Here is a 20,507-nt window from a genome sequence, read left to right on the forward strand (position 1 = left end):
GGCGGCGCCAGGCCAGGCTGTTCACCCGGGCCTCAAGCCGCAGCGCCGCTGGGGGCCGGTTGAGTGGCAGCAACTCCCCTGAGGCCCACGTCTCCTCGGCCCCGCGCGTAGCAGCCCGCGGCACAGCTACCTTCCCAGGCGGCCAATTGCATCCCGACCTCTGAAGTACCTGCCCCTCCCGAGCCCCCTCGCGCGCAGCGGAAGTCTTTGGAAACTTTCCCACCTTCCAGATCTTGATTCTTCAAATTCCTTTTCTAACCAGAGTCCTGTTACTCATTCATTCGCCTTGTAACCATTCATTCGCTTTCCATTCATCACGTTCTCAATAAACATTAACTGGCACCTACACGGTGCTGAGCCTAATGGGCACAGAGAGAAGAGAGGTGCCATCGCAGCACCACACCTCACGGTTTAGAGGGGAGACGGGCACGTAAGCACTGTTTAGGAGAGAGTGGATGGTGCTGTTAGAGTGAGACACCAGGCATCCCTGACAGTTTTAATTTCAACCCATCCCCAGCACACCGGATTGACCCGCACCTGACCCGAATCGAAACCGCCAGGGGCGCTTCCGCAGTGTGCACACCACTGAGATCTACCCCAGAATCTCCCAGGGTCGAGCCAGAGTCTTCACTTCCTAGTGCTCCCGAGGTAGGGTCTTAGACACGAAAATTAGAGAAATGCTGCCCAACACTTCAAGCTTAATGGACTTTTTCAGGTTTTGCTCATTACATCTTTTTTTTTTTTTTTTTTTTTGAGATGGAGTGTCACTCTTGTTGCCCAGGCTAGAGTGCAGTGGCACGATCTCAGCTCATTGCAACCTCCGCCTCCAGGGTTCAAGCGATTCTCCTGCCTCAGCCTCCCGAGTAGCTGGGATTACAGGCGTGAGCCACCGTGCCTGGCCGACCCTGTCTCTAAAAAAAATAAAAATTAAAAAATGGGCCAGGATGGGTGGCTCATGCCTGTAATCCCAGCACTTTGGGAGGCTGAGGTGGGCGGATCACCTGAGGTCCCGAGTTCGAGACCAGCCTGACCAACATGGAGAAACCCCCGCCGGGCGTGGTGGTGCATGCCTGTAATCCCAGCTACTAGGGAGGCTGAGGTAGGAGAATCCCTTGAACCCGGGAGATGGAGGTTGTGGTGAGCTGAGATCTTGAACCCAGGAGGTGGAAGTTGTAGTGAGCTGAGCTGAGATCGTGCCATTGCACTCCAGCCTGGGCAATAAGAGCGAAACTCTGTCTCAAAAAAAAAAAAAAAAGAGAGACAGGGTCTCCTGGTCACCCAGGCTGGAGTGCAGTGGTGCATTCACAGCTCTCTGCAGGCTCGACCGCCTGGGCTCAAGCAGTCCTCTCGCCTCAGCCTCCTGAGTAGCTAGGACTACAGGCATGCACTATCACATGCAGCTAAAATTTTTTTAATTTATTTTTTGTTGAGATGGGGTCTCACTGTGTTACCCAGGCTGGTCTCAAACTCCTGGGCTCAAGCGATCGTCCCACTTTGGCCTCCCAAAGTGTTAGGATTACAGGCATGAGCCACTGTGCTTAGTCTCATTATTCCAACTGTAGTGCTCAGTGCAAATTCAGTGCCTACTGTATGTTCCAAGCAGCAAGGAAAACAATAAAAAACAGAATTGACACCACTCTTGTATCCTAAAAGGAGACCAGTAATAGATGAAATAAATAGGTAATATACATAGTAAGTTAAATGATACAGGCTCTAGAAGGAAGAAAAAGCAGAGAGAGAGGACAGGGAAGGTCAAGATTCATAGTTTTGGTCGGGCGCTGTGGCTCACGCCTGTAATCCCAGCTCTTAGGGAGGCAGAGGCGGGAGGATAGCTTGAGCCCAGGAGTTTGAGACCTGCCTGGGCAATATAGTGAGACCTTGTTCTCCACAAAAAGGAAAAAAACAAAAAGACACACAAAAAAAATAAATAAGTGTAAAAGATTCATAGTTTTGGACTGGCACAGTGGCTCACACCTGTAATCCCAACACTTTAGGAGGCTGAGACAGGTGGATTTCTTTTTTTTTTTTTTTTTTTTTTGAGACGGAGTTTCACTCATGTTACCCAGGCTGGAGTGCAATGGCGCGATCTCGGCTCATCGCAACCTCCGCCTCCTGGGTTCAGGCAATTCTCCTGCCTCAGCTCCTGAGTAGCTGGGATTACAGGCATGCACCACCATGCCCAGCTAATTTTTTGTATTTTTAGTAGAGATGGGGTTTCACCATGTTGACCAGGATGGCCTCGATCTCTTGACCTCGTGATCCACCCGCCTCGGCCTCCCAAAGTGCTGGGATTACAGGCTTGAGCCACCGCGCCCGGCCCAGGTGGATTTCTTGAGCTCAGGACTTCAAGACAGCCTGGGCAACACAGTGAGACCCTGTGTCTATAAAAGAATACACACACACACGAAAAGTAGCCAGGCATGGTGGTGTGCGCTTGTGGTCCCAGTTACTTGGGAGGCTGAGGTGGGAGGATTGCTTCAGCCCAGGAGGTGAAGGTTGCAGTGAGTCGATAGCACCGCCGAATTCCAGCCCGGGTAACAGAGCCAGATACTTTCTCAAAAAAAAAAAAAGGAGATTTATCGTTTTTTTATTCCAGGAACATGTGCACTTTATTGAATACCATCGTAGAAAAGCGTGTGAGGATCTGAGTCGTGGCACCAAGAAAAAAAAGAAAAGCTTGTGAGGATAAAGGGCTGACACAGGACTCAGCTTGGGGGCAGGGCGAGGAATGGAAGGTGGAGTATGTGGGAAACAGGTCACAGGCAGAGCTCCTGGCTGGGATGATGCCTCTTGATCTGTTGAGAGACTTGCAAGATCAATACTGCAATGATGATCAGCAGAATGCTCATGATGATGCCCCAAAATCAGGGCCCAGATGTTCAGGCACTTGGCGGTGGAGGCGTAGACCTGGGTCCCGGTCAGGTCGCCAACTATCTTCCTGTCCCTAGACTTCACAGAGTAGGCAAATGCTATGAAGCCCAGGCAGCAGGAGTTCGTAAAGAGGGTGTTGAACAGGGACCAGATGACATGGTCGGGCGCAGAGGTCTTACTGTGGATGTGGATCATGGTGGATGTTGGGGGAGCCTGGTTGTGGGGCGCCCCCAGCACAGCCACCTCATGCTCCTCCTTGAGATGATCAAGGAGGAGCATGATGTGGCTCCTCCTTCGGGGGGACGGTCAGTGTTGGCGGGAGTGAAGAAGGTTTGGACAGTGTAGTTCATGGTGTCCAGGGAAGACCAGCTGCGGTCGGGTTGCTGGGATGGTTCTCAGTGGGTTAATTTGTAGTTTTAACTAGGATGCTCAGGAAAGGCAAAAATGGGGTGATACTTGAGTCAAGATCCAAAGGTGAGGGAGCAAGTAATGAGAATGTCTGGGGGAAGGGCATTGTGGGGGCAGGAGGGTCCCAGAAACACCCTGGCTTCTGGGTTGAGATGAGAATGTAGGAACAAGATCAAAGGAAGGACAGTGGCTGGGCCCAGTGGCTCATGCCTGTAATCTCAGCATTTTGGGAGGCCGAAGCAGGTGGATCATGAGGTAAGAGATCAAGACCATCCTGGCCAAGATGGTAAAGCCCCACCTCTACTAAAAATACAAAAATTAGCCAGGTGTGGTGGCGGGCACCTGTAATCCCAGCTACTTGAGAGGCTGAGGCAGGAGAATCACTTGAACCCGGGAGGTGGAAGTTGCAGTGAGCTGAGATTGCGCCACTGCACTCCAGCCTGGCAACAGATCAAGACTCAGCCTCAAAAAAAAAAAAAGGCCGGGCACGGTGGCTCAAGCCTGTAATCCCAGCACTTTGGGAGGCCGAGGCGGGTGGATCATGAGGTCAAGAGATCGAGACCATCCTGGTCAACATGGTGAAACCCCATCTCTACTAAAAATACAAAACATTAGCTGGGCATGGTGGCGCGTGCCTGTAATCCCAGCTACTCAGGAAGCTGAGGCAGGAGAATTGCCTGAACCCAGGAGGCGGAGGTTGCGGTGAGGCGAGATCAGGCCATTGCACTCCAGCCTGGGTAACAAGAGCGAAACTCCGTCTCAAAAAAAAAAAAAAGGAAGGACAGAGTCTAGGCTGGGCGTGGTGGCTCATGTCTCTCTAATCCCTACCTTTTGGGAGGCTGTGACAGGTGGATCACTTGAGGTCAGGGGTTCCAGACCAGACTGGCCAACATGGTAAAATCCCATCTCTACTGAAAATACAAAAATTAGCCCAGCTGATGGCAGGCATCTATAATCCCAGCTACTCGGGAGGCTGAGGCAGGTGAATCGCTTGAACCTGGGAGGCAGAGGTTGCAGTAAGCTGAGATCGGGCCACTGCACTCCAGCCTGGGCAACTCTGTCTCAAAAAAAGAAAAAAAAAGGACAGTCCAGAGGCCACTGCTATAATCAATACAAGAGATGAAGCCTCCATGGCTGACCAGCAGCGGAGGTGGGAGAAGGGCATTGAAGGCAGGGCCTACAGAACTTGCAGATTGGATGTGGGGTGTGAGGGAAGGAGCAGAGCCAAGATATCTTCATGGTTTTTAGCCTGAGCTGCTGGAAAAATGAAGTGGCTCCAGTGGAGACGTGGATGACTTTGAAAGGAGCTGGCTTGAGTACAGGGAAGATTGGAGTTGTTTAGGCCAGTTCAGGTCTGAGTGCTTTTTAGACATTCTGGAGATGTGGGATAGTCAGAGTTGAGCTCAGGAGAGGGGTCCGTGCTGGAGATAAAAATTTCAGCTCAGTCAGCACATAGATAATATTTAAATTGGTGAGACTGGCCGGGTGCCATGGCTCACACCTGTAATCCCAGAACTTTGGGAGGCCAAGGCAGACAGATCTTTTGAGGTCAGGAGTTCGAGACCAGCCTGACCAACATGGTAAACCCCATCTCTACTAAAATACAGAAAAAACTGAGCCGACCGTGGTGGTGGGTGCCTGTAATCTCAGCTACTTGGGAGGCTGAGGCAGGAGAATCACTTGAACCTGGGAGGCGGTGGTTGCAGTAAGCTGAGATCATACCACTGCACTCCAGCCTGGGTGACAGAGAGAGACTCCTTCTCAAAATAAATAAATAAATAAATGGAAAAAATAAATACAAAAGACAAAATCCAATTTGATTTTTAAAATAAATAAAGAAAGAAAGCTGTGAGACTGAGGCCGACCGTGGCGGCTCATGCCTGTAATCCCAGCACTTTGGGATGCTGAGTCAGGTGGGTCCCTTGAACTCAGAAGTTCAAGACCAGCTTGTGCAACATAGTGAGACCCTGTCTCTACTACCAAAAAAAAAAAAAAAAAAGCTGTGAGGCTGGATGAGGCCATGGAGGGAATGTAGTTAGACGGCAATGAGTGGATCTTTGGCCTGAGAGCCCTATTGTGCAGTAAGCAAATTTGCTGTGGTTGCCAGCCCTCTAGGGACCAGGAGAGGGAGCTGAGAGGGAGGAGGGTAGCCAGGCGGGAAGAGGGATATCTGAGCTTATCCTTGAAGGAGGAAGAGGAGGCAAGGAAATTTATTTATTTATTTATTTTTGAGACGGAGTTTCACTCTACACCCAGGCTGGAAGTGCAGTGGTGCGATCTCAGCTCACTGCACGTCTGCCTCTGGAGTTCAAGCAATTCTCCTCCCTCAGCCTCCTGAGTAGATGAGATTACAGGCATGCGCCACCGCACCAGGCTAATTTTTGTATTTTAAGTAGAGACAGCGTTTCACCATGTTCGTCAGGATGGTCTTGAACTCCTGACCTCATGATCCACCTGCCTCAGCCTCCCAAAGTGCTGGGATTACAGGCGTGAGCCACTGTGCCTGGCCGATGAGGCAAGGAAATTTTAAGTGACAGAAAAGGATTTGCAGAGCCAGGGAGGTATGAGGGAGTGGAAAAGGTGGGGGGTGAGACTCCACCCCCACCTCGGCACAGTCCCCACTGCGTTTTGGTTTTTCTGGTCCTCTTACCTGCAGTGAACTTCACGGTCAGCTGTTTCAGTGCACAGGTGACTGCCACCACCATCCCTTGTGCCCTGTCCCTTCTGCCATACTCCACTCTTGGGTTTGCTCGCTGCTCCTCCAGACTGCTGGAATTTGCTGGAAACCAGGCAAGACCTGGGAGGTGAGCCCAGTGGTCCCTGGTGGGGGGGAAGGGGCAGAAAGGGGCATCATCCAGGCCACCTGAGAGGCCTGAAAAGGCCCAATGCCCTATTTCTGCCCGAGGGCAGCCTCCTTCTATCTGCGGCCTGCCCTGATTATGAGCTGTCTCCCTGGCTCAGAGCTTCCTTGTTCTTGTGGAGTGGTGGACAGAGCCTGCTCTGGAATTGGAACTTGTGGTTTTTTTTGTTTTGTTTTTGTTTTTGTTTTGTTTTGTTTTTGAGACAGAGTTTCGCTCTTGTTACCCAGGCTGGAGTGCAATGGCCTGATCTCAGCTCACCGCAACCTCCGCCTCCTGGGTTCAGGCAATTCTCCTGCCTCAGCCTCCTGAGTAGCTGGGATTACAGGCACGCACCACCATGCCCAGCTAATTTTTTGTATTTTTAGTAGAGATGGGGTTTCACCGTGTTGACCAGGATGGTCTCGATCTCTTGACCTCGTGATCCACCCGCCTCGGCCTCCCAAAGTGCTGGGATTACAGGCGTGAGCCACCGCGCCCAGCCCTGGAACTTGTGTTTAATCTTCCTTTCTGCTGCTTGTTTGCCTTATGACTTCAGGCAAGGGGCCTACTGTCTCTGAGGCTCAGTTTCCTTGTTTGTAAAGTGAGACCTCCAGGAACAGTCATCTTCATCTTCAGTAAAATCTTCTTCCAGGGGTGGTTTGAGAATTGAATAGGGCATGAATGGAACTCTCTACCCCCATACAAAAGTACACCAAAGTGGACGGGCGTGGTAGCTCACACCTGTAATCCCGGCACTTTGGGAAGCTGAGGTGGGTGGATTGCCTGAGGTCAGGAGTTTGAGACCAGCCTGGCCAACATGGCAAAACCCAGTCTCTACAAAAAGTACAAAAATTAGGCTGGGAGCAGTGGCACATGCCTGTAATCCCAGCACTTTGGGAGGCCGAGGTGGGTAGAACATGAGGTCGAGACCAGCCTGGCCAACATGGTGAAACCCTGTCTCTACTAAAAATACAAAAACTAGCTGGGCATGGTGGCGGGTGCCTGTAGTCCCAGCTACTCGGGAGGCTGAGGCAGGAGAATCGCTTGAACCCAGGAGACGGAGGTTGAGGTGAGCTGAGATTGCGCCATTGCACTCCAGCCTGGGCAATAGAGGGAGACTCTGTCTCAAACAAACAAACATTAGTCAGGTGTGGTGGTGCACACCTGTAATCTCAGCTACTTAGGAGGCTAAGGCAGGAGAATCGCTTGAACCCTGTAGGAGGAGGTTGCAGTGAGCTGATATTGCACCACTGCACTCCAAGCTGGGCAACAGAGCAAGACTGTCTCAAAAAAAAAAAAGGGTGTGTCTTCCCTTCTCCCCTCCCTGGCATCACATCCCTCCTGCCACACCCACATTGACCAGGCTCTCTACGCTGCTTCATTTACCCTTCCCTCTTACCCCCACACAGGGGACTGAAGCACCCCTTCTCCACGCTCCGCTCCGACCTCTGGTCTCCCTCATCCCTGCCAGCCCCTGGACTCCCTGTTTCCTCCTCCCGCCGCCTCTTTCTCCCTATTCCTCAGACACAGCCCCTGCCCAGCCTCCAGGCTTTGCCCTCTTCCCACTCTGTAGCCCTCAGCTGCTCCCAGATATTCATTCACTCCTTCATTCAGCCAAGGCACGGGAGCTGCCACATGCTCGTGTTGCTTCTGTGCGGAGGAACAGCTTGGGAGACAGCTCCTGCCGGAGAGAGAAAGCACATTTGGGGAGGGCAGCCATCGCACTGTGTATGAGTGGGCAGCTGAGAGTTCCCGGACTTCCCCAGAAGAATCTGAATTTACACTTCTCCTCCTGCCACCCAGGGCCAGGTCCACCTAGAGTCAAACAAACACTAAGGCCCCTCAGGGTCCCCCCGGCTGGCCCTGAACCCCTCTCCCCAGGCCTTCTTCACTTCTGCTCCTCCCTGGCTCCTGCCTGCCCCCGGGGGCCTCTCTTCCTGACTCAAAAGCTTGTGGGGGCTGGGTGAGGTGGCTCACACCTATAATCCCAGCACTTTGGGAGGCAGAAGCAGGTGATCACTTGAGGTCCAGAGTTTGAGACCAGACTGGCCAACATGTCGAAATCCTGCCTCTACCAAAAATACAAAAAATTGCTGGGCGCGGAGGCTCACACCTGTAATCACAGCACTTTGGGAGGTTCAGGCGGGTGGATCACGAAGTCAGGAGACCAGCCTAGCCAACACAGTGAAACCCCATCTCTACTAAAAATACAGAAAATTAGCTGGGTGTGGTGGCAGGTTCCTTTAATCCCAGCTACAGCTACTCGGGAGGCTGAGGCAGGAGAATCGCTTGAACCCACGAGGTGGAGGTTGCAGTGAGCCAAGATCGAGCTACTGCACTCTAGCCTGGGTGACAGAGCAAGACTGTTTCAAAAAAAAAAAAAAGCATGCGGAGGCAGCAGCCTAGCCTGTGTGTCCCTCCTTGGCTTCTCATTCCTCTCACTCCTCAAGCCCTGCAGCTTGGCTGCTGTACCCCCAGCCCACGCCTCCCTCCTGGTGCCTCCGGCAGTTTTGCGAACTCCAGCTCTGCTTCCCGGTCTCAGCTTCATCCTCCGGCCCTTCCTGCAACACGTAGCTCTGTTACTCCCTCCCTCTCCTCCCTCTTCCTTGAAACACTGTTCTTTCCTTGGCTCCTGTGACACCACACACCCCTGTTTTTCTAAAACCCACATCTGGTTGGTGAGTGAAAGGCCTTCTGCAGCTTGAAACTCTGTCTGGCGGTTCCATCCCTGCCCACTTGGCCCAGGTCACTGGCTCCACACGGCATCCTGTGCTCCCTGCAGTGGGGACTGTGCCTTTCTGCTGCTTGGGTTGCCAGATTCTATAAGTAGGACAAACTGAAACTCACTGCTTATCAGAAATTTATTTTTAATTTTCTTTTCTTTTTCTTTTTTCTTTTTTTTTGAGATGGAGTCTGGCTCTGTTGACCAGGCTGGAGTGCAGTGGTGCGATCTCGGCTCACTGCAACCTCCGCCTCCTGGGTTCAAGCGATTGTCCTGCCTCACCCTCTGGGATTACAGGTGCATGCCACCATGCCCAGCTATATTTTTGTATTTTTAGTAGAGACAGGGTTTCACCATGTTGGCCAGGATGTTCTCAAACTCCTGACCTTGTGATCTGCCCGCCTTGGCCTCCCAAAGTGCTAGGATTACAGGCGTGAGCCACCGCACCTGGCCTTATTTTACTTTATTTTATTTTGAGACAGAGTCTCTGTGGCCCAGGCTGGAGTGCAGTATGGTGGTGTGATCTTGGCTCACTGTAACCTTTGCCCCTCAAAATCAAATGGTTCTCCTGCCTCAGCCTCCGGAGTAGATGGGATTACAGGTGCACATTACCACACCCAACAAATGGTAACATTTATCTGAAATTTAAATTTAACTGGCCAGGCACAGTGGTTTACGCCTGTAATCCCAGCAATTTGGGAGCCCAAGGTGGGAGGATCCTTTGGGTCAAGGAGTTTGAGACCAACCTGGGCAATATAATCATATTCCCCGCCTTTACAAAAAGCAAAAATTTTTAAAAATCAGGCTGGACACAGTGGCTCACACCTGTAATCCCAGCACTTTGGGAGACATAGGCAGGCAGGTCACCTGAGGTCAGGAATTTGAGACCAGCCTGCCAACATGTGAAGCCCCCAACGCTACCAAAAATACAAAAATTACCCTGAGCCTGTTGGCAGGCACCTGTAATCCCAGCTACTCGGGAGGCTGAGGCAGGGGAAGCCCTTGAACCCAAGAAGCAGAGGTTGCAGTGAGCCAAGATCCAGCCATTGTACTCCAGCCTGGGTGACAAGAGAGAAATTAAATCTCAAAAAAAAGAAAAAAAAATTAGCTGGATGTGATAGCACATAGTAGCCTCCTAGCTATTTGGGAGGCTGAAGTGGGAGGATTGCTTGACCTCAGAAGGTTGAGGCTGCAGTGAGCTGTGGTCATGCCACTGTACTCCAGCCTGGGCAACAGAGCAAGACCCTGTCTCAAAAAAATAAATAGGCCGGTCGCAGTGGCTCATGCCTGTAATCCCAGCACTTTGAAAGGTCGAGGTGGGTGGAACACATGAGGTCAGGAGTTCAAGACCAACCTGGCCAACATGGTGAAAACCCATCTCTACTAAAAACACACAAATTAGCCAGGCGTGGTGGGTGTCCGCAATCCCAGTGCTGTGTCTTGATCTGAGGCTGAGGCAGGAGAATTGCTTGAACCCGAGAGGGGGAGGTTGTAATGAGCTGAGATCGCTCCACTGGACTCCAGCCTGGGTGACAGAGCAAGACTCCATCTCAAAATCAAAACAAACAAAAAAGAAAGAAAGAAACAAAAAAACACAAAAATTATCCGGGCACTGTGGTGGGCAGCTGTCACCCCAGCTACTCAGGAGGCTGAGGCAGCAGAATTGCTTCACCCTGGGTGGGAGAGGTTGCAGTGAACTGAGATCAGGCCCCTGCACTCCAACCTGGGTGACAGAGCAAGACTCCATCTCAAAAATAAAATAAAATAAATGACTGGGCATCCTGCTTTTCTTTCTTTCTTTTTTTTTTTTTTTTTCCTGAGATGGAGTCTTGCTCTATCACCCAGGCTGGAGTGCAGTGCAGTGGTGCGATCTCGGCTCACTGCAACTTCCGCCTCCCAGGTTCAAGTGATTCTCCTACCTCAGCCTCCTGAGTAGCTGGGATTATGGATGCCTGCCACCAGGCCCAGCTAATTTTTTTTTTTTTTTTTTTTTTGAGACGGAGTTTCGCTCTTGTTACCCAGGCTGGAGTGCAATGGCGCGATCTCAGCTCACCGCAACCTCCGCCTCCTGGGTTCAGGCAATTCTCCTGCCTCAGCCTCCTGAGTAGCTGGGATTACAGGCACGCGCCACCAGGCCCAGCTGATTTTTTGTAGTTTTAGTAGAGACGGGGTTTCACCGTGTTGACCAGGATGGTCTCGATCTCTTGACCTCGTGACCCACCCGCCTCGGCCTCCCAAAGTGCTGGGATTACAGGCGTGAGCCACCGCGCCCGGCCCTAATTTTTGAATTTTTAGTAGAGATGGGGTTTCTCTGTGTTGGCCAGGCCAGTCTTGAACTCCTGACCTCAAGTGATCTGCCCACATGGGCCTCCCTGAAGTCCTGGAATTACAGGCCTGAGCCACTGTACCCAGCCATCTTGTACTTTTATGTGCTAAATTTGGCAGTCCTAACTGCTGTACCCTTAGCACCCAGCTTAGTGCCTGGTGTAGAGCAAGCACTCAGTAAGTGTTAGCTGAAGAAATATGGGCAGGGATGGTGGCAGGCACAGGTGCTATGGGGCACAAAAGAAGCAAGGCCCCTAGAGGAGGTGACACCTGAGCCCTGCAGATGGAAATATGAGGTCATGCACCAACAGCCCCTCCACGGAGATGTCTCCCATAGTGAATTAAATAGAATCCCTCCAAATCACGTGTTCAAGTCCTAACTGCCCCCCCAACTCTGTATCTGTGAATGTGACCTTAATTGGAAATAGATGTTTGCAGATGTAATTAAGTTAAAGCTCTTGGGATAAGATCATCCTGGATTTAGGGTGGGCCCTAAATCCGATGACTGGTGTCCTTAGAAGAGAAAGGAGAGGGAGATTGGAGATACAGCAGGAAGAAGGCCGTGTGAAGCCAGAGGCAGAGGCTGGAACGAGACGGCTACAAGTCAAGGACTGCCAAGGAGAGAGGCTTGCAGTGGATTCTCCTGCAGAGCCTGGAAAAGGAAGCGGCTCTGCCAGCACTTGATTCTGAGCTTCTGGGAGAACTGGAAGAAAATGAACGGCTGTTGTTTTAAATCATCCGGTTTGTGATATTTCATGAGGACAGCCCTGGGAAACTAACACACTCCCAAGGCTCCACGTTTCCTGAAATCTCTGTTTCTCCCTTTAGGACCTCTGCCCCCAGAACCCTCTCTACTACCAGATCTCTTATCCCGCCTGTGTGGACAGCCACCAACATGGCCCCAGTAATCTTTTTTTTTTTTTTTTTTTTTTTTTTAAGACGGGAGTTTCGCAATGTCATCCAGGCTGAAATGCAATGGCGCAATCTCGGCTCACTGCAACCTCTGCCTCCTAGATTCAAGTGATTCTCCTGCCTCAGCCTCCCAAGTAGCTGAAATCACAGGCATGTGCCACCATGCACAGCTAATTTTTCTTTTTTTTTTTTCGTAGAGATGGGGTTGGCTAGGCTGGTCTTGAACTCCTGATCTCAGGTGATACACCTGCCTTGGCCTCCCAAAATAATGGGATTACAGGCATAAGCCACTACTCCCAGCCCTTTTTTTTTGTTTTATGAGATGGAGTCTCACTCTGTCCCCAGTCTGGAGTGCAGTGGCACGATATCAGCTCACTGCAACTTCTACCTTCCGGGTTCAAGCAATTTTCCTGCATCAGCCTCCTGAGTAGCTGGGACTACAGGCGCCTGCCACCACGCCCAGACAATTTTTGTATTTTTAGTGGAGTCGCAGTTTCACCATGTTGGCCAGGATGATCTTGATCTCTTGACCTCCTGATCCACCTGCCCAAAGTACCCGCCAAAGTCCTCCCTCCCAAAGTGCTGGGATTACAGGCGTGAATCACTGCGCCCTGGCTCCCTTTTTAAACATTACTTTTTTTTTTTTTGAGACGGGGTCTAGCTTTGTTGCCCAGGCTAGAGTGCTGTGTCTTGATCTTGGCTCTCTGTAACCTCCATCTCCCGGGCTCAAGTGATCCTCCTGCCTCGACCTCCCAAAATGCTGGTATTACAGGCATGAGCCATTGTACCTGACCAAATTTCCCCTTCTTATAAGGACATGAGTCATATTAGAGCCCACCCTAATGCCCTCACTTTAGCTGGATTACCTTTGTAAAGACTCTATTTCGAATAAAGGTCACATTCTGAGGCACTGGGGGCTGGGACTTCCATACAGGAATTATTTTTTTGAGTTGGAGTCTCGCTCTATCACCGAGGCTGGAGTGTAGTGGTGCAATCTCGGCTCACTGCAACCTCCATCTCCTGGGTTCAAGCACTAATCCCGCCTCAGCCTCCTGAGTAGTTGGGATTACAGGCGCCTGCCACCACACCTGGCTAATATTTTGTATTTTTAGTGGAGACAAGATTTCACCATGTTGGCCAGGCTGGTCTTGAACTCCTGACCTCATGATCTGCCCACCTCCTCCTCCCAAAGTGCTGAGATTACAGGAGTGAGCCACTGCACCCAGTCCCATACAGGAATTTTTGGGAGGACATAAGTCAGCCTGTAAAACCCCAGGATCTCATTCCTTTGATTATGTTGGAGTGCAGTGGTACAATCTTGGCTCACTGCAGCCTCCACCTCCCAGGCCCAAGTGATCTTCCTGCCTCAGTCTCCCACATAGCTGGGACTACAGGGGTTCACCACCACACCAAGCTAATTAAAAAAAAGGTTTTTTTCTGGGCCCGGCACAGTGGCTCCCTCCTGTAATCCCAGCACTTTGGGAGACTGAGGTGGGCAGATCACCTGAGGTCAGGAGTTCAAGATCAGCCTGACCAACATGGAGAAACCCTGTCTCTACTAAAAATACATTAAAAATTAGCCGAACAATGTGGCACATGCCTGTAGTCCCAGCTACTCAGGAGGCTGAGGCAGGAGAATTGCCTAAACCCAGGAGGTGGAGGTTGCAGTGAGCCGAGATGGCGCCACTGCACTCCAGCTGGGTAACAAAGCAAGACTCCATCTCAAAAAAAAAAAAAAAAGAAAGAAAGAAAGAAAAGAAAATATGACTCTAGTATCTCCCAGCTTGGGATACCATCTCTGCACCATACCGTCAAGCTGTGTGATCTTAGGCGGTGATCTGAAGCCTCAGCCTTCATCTGGAAAACAGGGCTGCCGTGGGGGAAATAGGATAACTCAAGTAAGGCATTTTGCACACGGTGGTTGGCACCTCTACACATTCAGTTCATTTGTTTATTCTTCCACTAATTTATTCAATAATCATAATTCCACACCTACTATGTCCTTGCACTAATAGGGTTTGGGAATGTAGTTGTGAAAAACTAGTAAGCACTTGAAATTGGCTGTTACTTCTACTATTATTGCAAGTCTTTGCCTTCAAGGAGCAGGCCCTAATATGTTGGTAAAATCAGGACAGGTTTGGCAGAGTGATCTTCTTGGACCTAGCAGTGTGGGTATCTGGAGTGAGAGGGGCTGGGGGCAGTTAGGGAGGAGAGGAGCAGATAGGAAGGGGGCTGGGGACAGTTAGGAAGGGCTTTCCTGGGGAGGTGGTCCTTGGGACATCTGAGGCTGATTCTCCCAACAACCATTTGTTAAGCACCTACTGTGTACCAGCTGCTGTGGAACTGTGTGAGGAGCTGGGGTGAGACAGGTGCCGCACCCTCTCTGGACTCACAGTCTCCTGGAGGGGACAGCCAGATAAACAGGTAGGTGGGGCCAGGTGCAGTGGCTCATACCTGTAATTCCAGCACTTTGGGAGGCTGAGGTGAGCAGGTCGCTTGAACCCAGGAGTTCAAACCAGGGCAAATAGCAAGACCCCATCTCTGTAAAAAATAAAAAGTTAAGGCCGGGCGCGGTGGCTCAAGCCTGTAATCCCAGCACTTTGGGAGGCCGAGGCGGGTGGATCACGAGGTCAAGAGATCGAGACCTTCCTGGTCAACATGGTGAAACCCCGTCTCTACTAAAAATACAAAACATTAACTGGGCATGGTGGTGTGTGCCTGTAATCCCAGCTACTCAGGAGGCTGAGGGAGGAGAATTGCCTGAACCCAGGAGGCGGAGGTTGCGGTGAGCCGAGATCGCGCCATTGCACTCCAGCCTGGGTAACATGAGTGAAACTCCGTCTCAAAAAAAAAAAAAAAAAAAAAGTTAATTGGGTGTGGTGGCACACACCTGTAGTCCTAGCTACCCAGGAGGCTGAGGTGAGAGGACTGCTTGAGCCCGGGAGATTGAGGCTGCAGTGAGCCTTGACCATGCCACTGCACTCCAGCCTGGGCGGCTCAGTGAGTCCCTACCTCAAGAAAAACACAAATGAAAACCAAAAGCAAATAGGTGGTTCCATTAGACTGTGATCAGTGTTGACTTGGGGAGGGGCCAGATGTCCTGCAGAAGGTGATATCTGAGCTTCATTTCGAAAGGTAAATAAGAATTAGCAAGGGGCCAATCACAGTGGCTCATGCCTGTAATCCCAGCACTTTGGGAGGCCAAGGTGGGTGGATCACATGAGGCCAGGAGTTTAGATGGATAACTTGAGAGGTCAGGAGTCTGAGACCATCCTGGCCAACATGGTGAAGCCCCATCTCTACTAAAAATACAAAAAAACGCTGGTCAAGGTGGCTCATGCCTGTAATCCCAGCACTTAGGGAGGCTAAGGCAGGCGGATCACGAGGCCAAGAGATCAAGACCATCCCGGCCAACATGGTGAAACCCCGTCTCTACTAAAAATACAAAAATTAGCTGGGTGTGGTGGCGCACGCCTGTAGTCCCAATTACTTGGAAAGTTGAGGCAGGAGAATTGCTTGCACCCTGCAGGCGGAGGTTGCAGTGAACGGAGATCGTACCACTGCACTCCAGCCGCCCGTGCGACAGAGCGAGACTCTATCTCAAAAAACCCAACAAACAACAACAACAAAATTAGCCAGGCATGGTGGTATGTGCCTATAATCCCAGATTGGGCTATTGCACTCCAGTCTGGGAGAGAAGAGAGAGAAACTGTTTCAAAAATAAAATAAAATAAAGTCTGGGCGCGGTGGCTCACACCTGTAATCCCAGCACTTTGGGAGGCCAAGGCAGATGGATCACGAGGTCAGGAGATAGAGACCATCCTGGCTAACACAGTGAAACCCCGTCTCTACTAAAAATACAGAAAAATAGCCGGGCATGATGACACGCCCCTGTAGTCCCAGCTGCTTGGGAGGCTGAGGCAGGAGAATCACTTGAACTCGGGAGGCGGAGGTTGCAGTAAGCTACTGAACTCCAGCCTGGGCAACAGAACAAGACTCCATCTCAAGAAAATAAAATTAAAAGAAATGATAAAAATAAAACAAAAATAAAAGGGTTAGAGGTTCAGGGGCTTCAGGTGAGGGTGGTTGGATGGCTTTTTCTCCTCCACCTCCAGGTTCAAGTGATTCGCTTGCCTCTGACTCCCATCTCTTCTTTTTTTTGAGACAAGGTCTTACCCTGTTGCCCAGGCTGCAGTGCAGTGGCGCACTCATGGCTCCTGGGTTCAAGCAATCTTCCCGCCTCAGCCTCCCTTAGTAGCTGGGACCGCAGGTATGTGCCACCACCTAGCTAATATATTTTTTTTTTTTTTGTAGAGACAGGGGTTTTGCCCTGTTGCCCAGGGTGATCCGAACTCATAGCTTCAAGCAATTCACCCCCCTCTGCCTCCCAAAGTGCTGGGATTACAGTGTGAATCATTGCACTTGGCCTTGGGTGGCCTTTTCCATCTCCTCATGGTATTTTCCACAGATCCATTGCTTTCCCCGAAGATCAAAGATGGCAGCCAACACTCATATGCTCAGCTTCCTGGTCTTTGTCTTATATTTACATGTCGATTGGACCAGCTTTGGTTTCTAGTTCATTTCTGAAGCATTCACGGTATCCACGGCCTTGGGAAAGGCTGGCATTGGCATGGGGGTCACCCCCACAGCACCACATGGATCCACAAACAAAAAAGGGGAAGGGGAATGGATGTCAGGGGACCAGATTTCGAAGGAGATAAGTTGTGCTAAGGAGCTTGAACTTAATCCAAGGATAATGAGAAGCAGAGGATTGACTTGATCAGATTGGGTTTTAGAAAGATCACCCTGGCTGGGCATGGTAGCATGCGCCTGTAATCACAGCTACTCAGGAGGCTGAGACAGAAGGGCAGCTTGAGTCCAGGAGTCCAAGACCAGCTTGGGCATCATAGGGAGACTGTATCTCAAAAAATAAAAAAGAGCCGGGCGCGGTGGCTCACGCCTGTAATCCCAGCACTTTGGGAGGCCGAGGCGGGTGGATCACGAGGTCAAGAGATCGAGACCATCCTGGTCAACATGGTGAAACCCCGTCTCTACTAAAACTACAAAAAATTAGCTGGGCATGGTGGTGCGTGCCTGTAATCCCAGCTACTCAGGAGGCTGAGGCAGGAGAATTGCCTGAACCCAGGAGGCGGAGGTTGCGGTGAGCCGAGATTGCGCCATTGCACTCCAGCCTGGGTAACAAGAGCGAAACTCTGTCTCAAAAAAAAAAAAAATTAAAATAAATAAATAAATAAATAAAATAAAAAATAAAGAAGAAAGATCACCCTGGCTGTCAAATAAAGAACAGATTAGAGGAAGGCAAGAGAGGAGGCAGAGAGGCCAGTGGGCAGACTCTTTCAGGAATAGGATGAGGCCCAGGAGGCACAGTGGGAGAGGGGACTTGACAAGAGCTGGAGACTGATGGATCAGGAAGTAAAGGAGAAGGATGAGCGGAGGACCACTCCCAGGTTTTGACTTTGGGTCCCGATGGGGAGCGGGATAAGGGCCCGTAATCCCAGCACTTTGGGAGGCTGAGGTGAGGAGATCACTAGAGGTCAGGAGTATGAGACCAGCTGGCCAGCATGGTGAAACCCTGTCTCTACTAAAAATACAAAAAAATTAGCCAGACATGGTGGGCGCACCTATAATCCCAGCTACTCAGGAGACTGAGGCACAATTGCTTGAACCTGGGAGGCAGAGGTTGTGGTGAGCCAAGATTGTGCCACTGGACTCCAATCTGGGCAACAAGAGTGAAACTCCATCTCAAAAAATAAAAAAATAGGCCGAGTGCGTTGGCTCATGCCCGTAATCCCAGGACTTTGGGATGCTGAGGTAGGTGGATCACCAGAGGTCAGGAGCTCGAGACCAGATTGAACAACATGGAGAAACCCCATCTCTACTAAAAATACAAAATTAGGCCGGGCGCGGTGGCTCAAGCCTGTAATCCCAACACTTTGGGAGGCCGAGGTGGGTGGATCACGAGGTCAAGAGATCGAGACCATCCTGGTCAACATGGTGAAACCCCGTCTCTACTAAAATTACAAAAAATTAGCTGGGCATGGTGGCGTGTGCCTGTAATCCCAGCTACTCAGGAGGCTGAGGCAGGAGAATTGCCTGAACCCAGGAGGCGGAGGTTGCGGTGAGCCGAGATCGCGCCATTGCACTCCAGCCTGGGTAACAAGAGCGAAACTCCGTCTCAAAAAAAAAAAAAAAAAAAAAAAAATTAGCTGGGCGTGGTGATGTATGCCTGTAGTCCCAGCTACTTGGGAGGATGAAGCAAGAGAATTGCTTGAACCTGGGAGGCAGAGGTTGTCATGAGCCCAGATCACACCGTTGCACTCCAGCCTGGGCAACAAGAGTGAAACTCTGTCTCAAAAATACATAAATAAATAAATAAATAAATGAAAGAGGCATAGGGAAGGGGCAGGCTGGGAATATGGTGGTAAAGACTGGTGAAGATTCTATGATAGTTTTGGACAGGCCTGGGAGACAGCAAGTGTTGCTGAGTCAGGAAGGCAAGTGGGGGGATATAGGGGTTCAGAGCCTGGGGTCAGAGGTCTGGGCTGGGGATGAAGGGGGTTACCCACAACCCAGGCTTTGATATCTGAGTCAAATATCAAAATTGAGGGAGTGAATCTAGCCCAAAGGACCCACATGACGGGTTTGAGGTCCAGCCAGGAGGGGAGCCAGAGAGGAGCTCACGTCCTGGAGCTAGAGGTGGCCCTGTCTGTCCAATCTTGCCCAGAGATGGAGTGAGCTCATACCCACAAAGGTCCTTTGGGTTTAGAGTTAGCAAAGTCACTGGTGACCTTGGAGGAACGGTTTCTGTGGAGTGGTGGAGCTGGGGAGTGAGTGGGAGGTGAGGACAAGGATGGAGGGGTGTGAACATCCCTTTTAAGAAGCGCTTTTTTCTGTTTGAGGCGGTGATACTGTTAGATGAAAGGGTACCTAAGGTGAATAAGGGATGGAGGAAGGGTGGGAGTGGGGTACTGAGGTGCAGGGGGGTGTGTTCTGATGAACGGACTGAAGCAGCTTCATGTGATGAGGGGAAAGACAAACTTGAGTAAGGAGAGGAAAATAGAAGTCAGGGTGCTCAGGACTGGGACTGGGGTCTGTGTGTGATGGGGCCAGCGCTGGGGGTGATGCAAAGCCTGGGGGTGAGGTTGGCCTTGAGGGGGAAGGTCCATCTATGTTACAGGGAGGGGGTTCCTCTCAGATGGCCTCCGTTCTCTCTGGAAGTGGGAGGCAAGGTCATATGCTAAGAGCCATATGGTGGGTGGAGTGGTGGGGGGGCTCAGGGGAGATGGCGGGGGTTGGGGAGAGCAGGAAGGGTACTCACTGCTGAGCTGGGATCCCTGGAGGTGCGCTGGCAGAGCAGAGCTCACCCGCAGGACCCAGCAGCCCTGAGGGAAGGGCTGGGCATGGGGCATGCAGATGTGTGGGCCAGGCCAGGGTTTGCAGGGTGGGTGGAGCATCCAGGGCACCAGCTTTGGCTCAGAGAATGGTGAGCAGATCTGTTTGGCTGGATCATGCATGGGATAAAAAGCCCTAGAGTACTGGACTGCGAGACCTTTGCCTGGAAGGCAACAGGGAGCCATGGAAGGCTATTCAGTGGGAATGGAACATAATCAAAGCTGTATTTAAGAATTTGCAGGCTGGGGCTGGGCGCGGTGGCTCAAGCCTGTAATCCCAGCACTTTGGGAGGCCGAGGCGGGTGGATCACGAGGTCAAGAGATCGAGACCATCCTGGTCAACATGGTGAAACCCCGTCTCTACTAAAAATACAAAACATTAGCTGGGCATGGTGGCGCGTGCCTGTAGTCCCAGCTAATCAGGAGGCTGAGGCAGGAGAATTGCCTGAACCCAGGAGGCGGAGGTTGTGGTGAGCCGAGATAGCGCCATTGCACTCCAGCCTGGGTAACAAGAGCGAAACTCCGTCCCAAAAAATAAATAAATAAATAAAATAAAAAAATAAATAAAAATACAAAAAATTAGCCGGGCATGGTGGTGGGTGCCTATATTCCCAGCTACTCAGGAAGCTGAGGCAGGAGAATTGCTTGAAACCGGAAAACGGAAGTTGCAGTGAGCCACTGCACTCCAGCCTGAGGATAGAGCAAGATTCTGTCTCAAAAAAAAAAAATTTGTAGGCCGGGCGCGGTGGCTCAAGCCTGTAATCCCAGTACTTAGGGAGGCCAAGGCGGGTGGATCACGAAGTCAAGAGATCGAAACCATCCTGGTCAACATGGTGAAACCCCGTCTCTACTAAAAATACAAAAAATTAGCTGGGCATGGTGGCGCGTGCCTGTAATCCCAGCTACTCAGGAGGCTGAGGCAGGAGAATTGCCTGAACCCAGGAGGCGGAGGTTGTGGTGAGCCGAGATAGCGCCATTGCACTCCAGCCTGGGTAACAAGAGCGAAACTCCGTCCCA

Source organism: Sapajus apella, unplaced genomic scaffold (assembly GCF_009761245.1).
Source record: "Sapajus apella isolate SASKATOON/1434 unplaced genomic scaffold, GSC_monkey_1.0 scaffold14, whole genome shotgun sequence".
NCBI lineage: Eukaryota > Metazoa > Chordata > Mammalia > Primates > Cebidae > Sapajus > Sapajus apella.